This window comes from Phoxinus phoxinus (genome assembly GCF_949152265.1).
Source record: "Phoxinus phoxinus genome assembly, chromosome: 24".
Lineage (NCBI taxonomy): Eukaryota > Metazoa > Chordata > Actinopteri > Cypriniformes > Leuciscidae > Phoxinus > Phoxinus phoxinus.
In genome coordinates this window covers 16,507,745-16,515,482 of record NC_136899.1, presented here as the reverse complement: position 1 = coordinate 16,515,482, position 7,738 = coordinate 16,507,745, and positions in this window count along the sequence as shown.

Below are 7,738 nucleotides of genomic sequence, written 5' to 3'. Positions count from 1 at the left end.
GCAATACAGCTGAATTATTATTTGTGCTTCTCGTAGCAACAGTAGAGATTTATTTTTTATTTGAATCAGTGTTCTGCATGAATTGGTTGGTTGAATGATTTAATGACTCACTCAAAGTGAGTGGCTGAGTCTGAAATTGCACACTTTTCATGAATGAATGATTGCTGGACATTGTTTCTGAAGCAATCTGTGTTTTTGATGGAAACCGGTTGAATGAATGACTCAGTGACTGGCCTGGATGTAACCTGCATACGCCTTCAAGAGAACAACAATGTCTTGCCTTTACTCCAGTTTTTAATGCAAAATTATTCCAAGTTTCTCTGGTTACTGGCTCTGATTTAGTCCTCTGTGTTGTTGGCAGTGCTCTGTTCTTATTTGCAGTGGGCATGTTAAACATCAGTTTGTGTGTTTTTATCTGTTTCCATTAGTGTACTGCCCAGTCTCCCATGATACTCAATAAATCATGAAACATACAGCATCTTTTCCTCATGACTTTTTTTCTCCTGCCACAACGCTGACTCAAGTCTGCCGCAATGATGGCCAGCTGATCATAAAACACTTCCTGTTAAGAAATAGTTCTAAACAAATATAATACTAATCTTTTAGTATTATATGTTATTAGTAAGAACAATAACATTTATGATATTTTAATGTTCATTCGTGTTCAAATACATTTTCAAAGTGGGCTGAAAGGTCAAATTTAGCTACTGTAACTACTTAAAATCTTGTCAAAAGTGTCAAATAAGAACAGTTATAACAATCATCTGGTGTATACAACAGGAATTATTTTGAATTTATGAATTGGAAAGAGCCTATTTGCTACATGCAATACCCATTTTGACTTATTCAACCTTCACAGTATAATTATTTAAACTGTATAAAACTTGTGATTATAAATGAGAAGTGAAACGGAAAACAATATTCCTGTGTGTTTTAAGTGAGCTATTGAGAACAAAATGAAGAACAGCATCTCTTATACTTAGAGGAAAATTATGTCAGTGATTCACGAGCTCATGACAAATGTCACAAGAAAGTCACAAAAACTCCTGATGAAAAGAAAAACTGACGAAGCAGCTGTCATCAAAATCCTACAGCTAGTATTTTCATATTTGATAAAGATACATGCACATGAACTGTAATACTCACTTTCAAATTAATAATAAGTAAAGTTAACTGTGTTTAACGGAAAGCAACAATCTGTTTTCTTTATGAATAAATTATTCAATAAAACTTTCTCAATAAGCAATTCTTTATTTGGCCCTACATCAGATTCGATTTAATTTCTGACACCAATCCCAGATTTCACAATTAATTAACTTTAACAGATGAGTGAGTTGTATTTTTTTCTCATTTAAGTTTAACAGACGAAGAAATTGATAATAATTTTGAGAAATATGTTTAACCCTCTGGTCCTCCTCATTTAGTTGGGTCATATAGCAGTTTCGTCGTGACTGTGGAGAGCGAAGGTTCGTATCTCACTGGATTTGTCATCTATAAAGGTTAAAGAAAAAAATTAGCTGGGGTGCGGTGTCCCTCACAAAAATGCGAGGACATTTTGTGAGAGCCCGATATCCAAAATGGCTGCCGTCAGCCAAGCTGGAATTTGGGAGCCACACGTGTAGTTTTCGCAGTCAAAAGTGACGAACACCTTTAATTTAACTCTCCCCCCCAGTAATATCAATGTAGTATATTTTTGTTCAATAATATTTTTTTTATTTGGAGAGAATTGTAGGGATACTAATTAATATTTTCAATAATTATGATAATTTTAAAAAAAAGTATTTTAGGCTGTTAGAATATAGACAAGGCCTTTAACATTTTTGAAGGCAGATCAGTGCCATCTGATGGGAGTAAAAAAAGAAAAACATATGTAATGCAATGGTGTAACCAGAATATATATATATATATATATATATATATATTAAAGAAGTAATATATATATATATATATATATATATATATATATTAAAGAAGTAATAAAGTAGTATACAGAAGTAATTAAAATAGTGCTAAATGTGAGACTTGACACTGCAGAGTTAACCGAGAAAGTCGTTGTCATGGAATTCCCCTCATCTCTCTTTGGAGAAGGATCACACAGTGTGGTCTGAGATATTCTGTATCCTCAGCGGAAAGCTGTTCTTTTTTCAAACCTCATATTGGCATTATTCCTTTGAAAAATAAAGTGAGATTGATGTCTACAGCTCTTTTAGTCAATACATTTTTAACAGAGAAGATTTGACTGTGGCCACGATTAACAAATACACATCTGAAGAATGGGCTTGGGGAGTCTGGGAATAAAGGAAAATAAAGACGGAAAGGAAGGTCTGAAACATGAAAAGGCGTCTCTGATCCCTTGCCAGGACCCCCACACAAACATTTGAGCAGTCTCGCAAACCACAATGATCTGGTAGTTGCATGCCTCTTTGGTGAGGTCACACTAAAGGTGTTTCCACCAGTCTGCAGTAGACAAATATTCATATTTTTTAGATTGGAGTAAGAGGGTGTTCCTTTATGTATTAGATGTTCCTCTATGAGTTGACCAGCGCTGCTTAATTTAAAAGAGAGCTTTGATTTACATTTTTTTTCAAATTGCTTACACACTAAAAGTGAAATTTGAGGCTCACTCAGTGAAACCATTCACTCATGCATCTAATCTTCAGACCAAGTCTGCAAAAACACATTATACTCTTTACACTCAGTTTGCAATTGTAAAACAAACTAAATTAGTTTTTAACTAAACACAGTTCTCTACATTAGAAACATCACTCAAAACTAACAGCTCTTGTGTTTCATTTAGAATTGAAATGCATTAGAACACACTGCCATTTCTTTACATCCCTGAGATTTGGACTAAGGACCAGAATGTCACTAGGATTTGTGATTATACTCTCCATGAAGCAAACTACATCTCATTTAGTCTCAGCGGCCATTTGGATTTAATCCCAAGGCAGTCCTTGCTATAGAAATGTAAAAAAATGCTCATGTGGGAGTATGAAAGAGATGTAATTTTGCATGTGCTTTTAGTTGACTTGTCCTATGATGTGATATGGTGTACTTTATCTAAATTCTATATTTTAATAAGTATTTATCTATTACATTTTTGGGTATTAAATAAAATTAACAAATTTGTAATGTATACGTGTAATGTACTCTAAATTCTATATTTTAAACAGCATTTTTCATACAGCTTTATGTAGAAACAGCAATTTGCATTCAGCTTATTTTGTAATCTAATGTTTTGGTCTAAAAAGTTTCATATATTCTTAGTATTTGGATGAATTGTGTTTTAAATCCCAGATATTCTATGTAGTCTCAGACTTTCTGGCTTTTGGATTGTTCTATAGAGCAACTTAAAAAGTCAGACAGTGTAGATGGTCAAATTGAGCCAAATTTGTCTATGTTCAAGAGCTATAGCTCTCCTATTTTTTCTTCTTTATGTTAAACAACGGTGGAACACTCCACCGTTTTTTGAAATAGGGCTTATTCACCGTCTTTCCTACATTTAGATAGGTGGGCAAATGCATTTTTGTCTCAGTGCATGCATTGTTTTAGTTTGGCAGGGTCGCCGCTAGCTTAGCTTAGCATAATGAATGGAATCCTTTGTTGCCAGTTAGCATGTCCTGAGTAAAAGTGATAAAAAAAAACAAAAAAACCCACCTAATTACTTCTTGTGGCCTGTGTATTCACAACGAGTAAAAATAGAGATGCAGATTAAGACTAGGCGATTTCCTAGGCAGATAATGACTTGGGACTATATTAGGGTGAAGCACAGGCGAAGCACTGCTACTTGGGTGCAGAGATATCACGCAACACCTGAAATCCGTCAAAATACCGGCGTAACCTGCACCGAGTATCTTTGCTTTTGGATTGTGTTTATTTTAAGAAGTTACAGCAAACATGGTAATTGAAAATTATCACTTACTCTGTGGACAGCTGTCCATTGGGTCCATTTGGCGTGGGGCGTTTTTTCCAGTTTACTTTATCGCACAGGGAAAAAAAAGTCGAGGACTACAGGATGGATCCTGGTCATCGATGGCAGTACCTTGTCCCACTCACCACAGCACAGGCAACATCCTCCTCCTGTCGTTCTATTTCCAAAGCACGCAGCTCTTCTTCTGAAAACTCTGGTTTATAAAGGTATGGTTCTGGATCTTGACTGTCTGAGTAGTCACCCTCTTCATCTCTTACAAAATCAGCCATGTTCATCACCATTCACTGTAGCGAGCTACTATTCACGCCGGTATGTTGACGGAAGTTGTGGGATTTCAGGTGTTGCGTGATATCTCTGCGCCCAAGTAGCAGTGCTTCGCCTGTGCTTCACCCTAATATAGTCCCAAGTCAATATCTGCCTAGGAAATCGCCTGGTCTTAATCTGCATCGCTATTTGTACTCGTTGTGAATACGCAGGCCACAAGAAGTACGGTAATTAGGTGGGGTTTTTTTATTTTTTTTATCACTTTTACTCAGGACATGCTAGCTGGCAACAAAGGATTCCATCCATTATGCTAAGCTAAAGGCGACCCTGCCAAACTAAAACAATGCATGCACTGAGACAAAAATGCATTTGTCCATGTAGGAAAGACAGTGAACAAGCCCTATTTAAAAAAACAGTGGAGTGTTCCTTTAAGAAAGACTAGATGTGTATTTTGTGCTTAGGCTATAAGATCTAAGGTTAAGATTCTAAGAAATAAATTACCCATTAACCTTTGACAAGGGTGTCATTTGCAAATCCCTCCATCTTATAATCACTTGAAAAAGGATACGAATCTCCATGTGTATCTTTTTCTTATCCATAAATTCTCCTCTGGCCAAGGCCATATGCCGAAGGCGTGCTCGCTTGCTCCCTCGATTCTTTACAATTTCCCTCTCATGCCCTCAACTCAGAAACCCATAAAACTCTTCATTTCGGATGTGAGAAAACGGAAAACAAACCAGGAAGACAAAAGGACAGAGGCATCTGCTGGAGACAAAGAACATCTGCAGCCATTCCACTCAATCAATTCCACAGCAACTGGGACCAAGGGTGAAGACAGAGCACCCATAACTCTGAACGCTGCCCCGCTTGTAGACACAAGCACACAAAGCCCAGGACAGGGATGCAGAAATCAATGCCAACAGAAGGCTATAGGTTTGTTTTTAAAAACACTGTAATGGATTGTGGTCAGAGTTTAGAGACAGCAGCTGGAGTCCCATGTTTAATGGGACATGTGTCTGGCAGCAGACAGACAGGAGTGCTGGCAGTGCTCAGGACGCCCACAGTCTAAACGTTTAATGTGTTCTAATGGCAGTTTTGAATTTGGATGTTTTTATGACAAATGTAGATAGGCCACTAAAAGATTAGCAGTTAAGGAGTGGTGCCTGGTCATGTGATCCCAACATTGCGCTGCTATGACAGGGTCCGGCAGGGAGAAGAGAGGAAGATCTTGATTAAGCAAAGATTTATTAACAAGACAAAACAAAAACAAAACAAAAAACAAAAAACAAAGACAGTAATTACAAAAGGCAAAAAGTCAACAGCTAAGCACAGCACAGAAAATAAAGGACCAAGAACTGAATCAAACTGAGGGTTTAAATACACAAGAAAATGGGGGAACAATGGAAACAGGAAATAAGGCAAAAGAAAACAGGAACATACAACATAAAAGTTCATGGAAATAAAACTAAACAATACATAATTACTTATGTTACATCATTTTAAAATGATTATGTTTGAATTTTTTTTCTTTTGTTCTTTTGATTTAAAGTAGGCCTACAATTAGTTGTATGTGTTGTTAAAGCTACACTGTGTATGAATTACTCCCATCTAGCGGTGAAATTGTATATGAACTGAATATTACTTTCTAGCCCCTCCCATTCCGAGGGCGTTTTAACTCCTATGGTGGCCGTATTATTTCAAATCTGCCGGCAGTCGCGAGTAATCTCCCCCTCGCATTCGTCATGGTGCCACTGAGTGTAAACGCGAAAGGCGAATTTCCAGGTATGTCCCTCTTTGGCTAATGTATTTTTAAGATGGAGGCGCAACATGGCTTCCGCAGCACATTCCAGCGACTCACTCGTATGTATTATACATAGCAGATTCTACGCTTACGAGAATACTTGATTAGTTGTTAGAAATAATTATACATTAATGAGCACATACAATTTTGAAAGAACAAAGTGTTTTTTGCTAAGAATCAACTTAAAAAAATTATACAGTGTAGCTTTAAAGGAACCGTATGTAAGATTGTGGCCAAAACTGAAAACCCTTGGGCAGATTTAGGGGTGGATCAAGAGTGCGTGCGTATTACATGCCATAAAGTGCGTATCATGCACGCAAAAACTGCATATCATATGCATGCTAAAATATTTTTGCCGTATAAATGGCACGAGAAATAACATTTGTCGTATAGATATGCACTTTCATTAAAGACAGACCCGGAAATGGATTTTACATCTGAATAGGTCACACGGTACACATGGTGGGACAAGTGACTGTGATGAGCGAGTCATTAACTATTCAACCGATTTGTTCAAAAACGTTGATTGAATACTCACTCAACTTCTTGAACTGTTGGGGGATGTATGGAAATTCAGCCATCTTGGTCTTGTGATATTGCTAAAATACCTAATTATAATAAAACAGCAGTTCCTTGACTGCGGCGAAATCATCTGCCACCAATTTTAGAGTTAACAACACATCCAAGTACAGTGTCTTAAATTGCCTCTGCTCTCCACATCCAAAACGGCTGCAAATAAGGACAAGAGCCTAAATATTCTGCCACTGTAAACAGTTTGGAAAGTGTGTTCCAACACAACTCAGTTACGGCCATGAGTCCCTCATTCACATTTTTAATGTGTTGGCATATTCTATCTCCAATGCGGATAAGCTTGAGTCCTGCCTGTCCAGGAAATACTTCTCCTGACCGTACACTTTTATGTGCAGCATGTTTAGTATTCCTTGAATGCGTCCCTGACCATATAAATTCATCACACTTGTGCTTAGGCATTTATAAGGGCTGTTTATGGCACATTTCTATGCATAATTTCCCTCATAAAATACGAGGGAATCTATCAAACTTGCCATAGCCAATTGATATTGACCCATGCTTGGAGAAGATGAGAATTTAAACATTAACAATACATTGCTTTTAATGAGATTAAGATGAAGCTTTTAGATTTATAAGAATGAAGATGTCTTTTGAAAATGGCATTTATTTCAATAGACATGTAGGCTGCTGAATATAGCTTGTGTTTGTTTAATTACGTAATAGGAAAAGAGTCATTATTTTTGAGTGTATCATGTGATACAGTCAAATTGTGTTCCATTATTTAATAGAATAATGGAACACTAGTATCATATAGCCTATAATTATGCAAATATTTATAATGAATGAATTACATTTAATGAGGCAATTTAAATGACTATCTGCCTAATTGAACAGCTTAATCTAATGTGGTCATTCAGACCATTACATCTTTAGGCCACTGAAAAAAAAAAGTTTTGTCAGTTCAATTTAGAAAATGTTCATAACATTCCATTGTTTTATGTTATAAACCTAATAAAGTAGTTACATCAACAAAATGTTTATTTAAAATTAAAGCAACAACACATGTTAACTTTGTACAGTGTATTCTGTTTGTGATATTAATTAACATTGCTATGATTAGTTTTCAATAAGCTCTTCATAATGTCTGTGATATCTTAATATTACATCATTTTAAACTTACAGAAATATATTTTGTTAAAGAAAATCTACTC